Here is a 1,202-nt window from a genome sequence, read left to right as displayed (position 1 = left end):
ATTGTGAACAGTGCTGCAATAAACATGGAGGTGCACGTGTCCTTGTATATTGGTTCCTGTTGTTCAGGGTAGATGCCTACAAGTGGTATGACTGGATCGTAAGGGAGGTCAATATTTAGCTTTCTAAGGACCCTCCAGACTGCTTTCCAAAGTGGTTGTATAAGTGTACATTGCCACTAGCAGTGTAATAGGGTTCCTCTTTCTCCACATCCCCTCCAGCATTTGTCGTTGGCTGATTTGTGGATATGGGACATTCTGACTGGGGTACGGTGGTATCTCAGGGTTGTCTTTATTTGCATTTCAAGAAGGAAGAAATCTTACATTTCATTCTTTGTTTTTTGTTTTTTTTTGGGTCCGGTCGTGGGGCCTGAACTCTGGGCCTGGGCGCTGTCCCTCAGCTCTTCAGCTCAAGGCTAGCGCTCTACCACTTGAGCCACAGCGCCACTTCCGGCTTTTTTCTTTTTGCTTATGTGGTGCTGAGGAATCGAACCCAGGGCCTCTGGCATGCAAGGCAAGCACTCTACCACTGAGCCACCTTCCCAGCCCTCTTACATTTCATTCTTTGACTAATGAGATACCATGTTTCTTCCTTATCTGGTAGACATATAAAAACAAGAAAACAAAACACACCAGGCAAGGATTATACCTCAGTGTTCACATTTTCTTTTCTTTTTTCAAATTAGAACAGCCAGGTGCAGGTGGCTCATGCCTGTAATCCTAGCTGCTCAGGAGACTGAGATCTGAGAATCACAGTTCAAAGCCAGCTAGGGCAGGAAAGGCCATGAAACTAAATCTCCAATAAACCACCAGAAAACTGGAAGTGGCCCTATAGCTCAGGTGGTAGAGTACTAGCTTTGAGCTGAAGAGGTGAGGGAACAGTGCTCAGGCCTAGAGTTCAAGCCCCATGACTGACAAGAAGCAAAGCAAAACAAAAAATTAGAACAACTAAGTAAGCATATTATTGTCCACATTTTTTTTTTATTTCTAACTTATAGGAATAATAAGAACCTTACAGGCTCCTTCAATCCACACTTTCGTTTTCAAGGTGTTATTCTCCTTTCATGTTTTGCCATTTCCTTTTTACCATTTCTTTTTTTTTCTTCTTAAAATTTTTTATTTACATATTTTTTTAGGTCCAAGACCAAACTCATTTGCCAGTGCTCTATGAGCCAGGCCTCCATCGTTTTTGTCACCATTCACCA

This window comes from Dipodomys ordii, unplaced genomic scaffold, assembly GCF_000151885.1.
Source record: "Dipodomys ordii isolate 6190 unplaced genomic scaffold, Dord_2.0 Scaffold63, whole genome shotgun sequence".
Taxonomy (NCBI): domain Eukaryota; kingdom Metazoa; phylum Chordata; class Mammalia; order Rodentia; family Heteromyidae; genus Dipodomys; species Dipodomys ordii.
The sequence above is the reverse complement of the archived record's forward strand: the minus strand, read 5'-3'. Positions refer to the sequence as shown.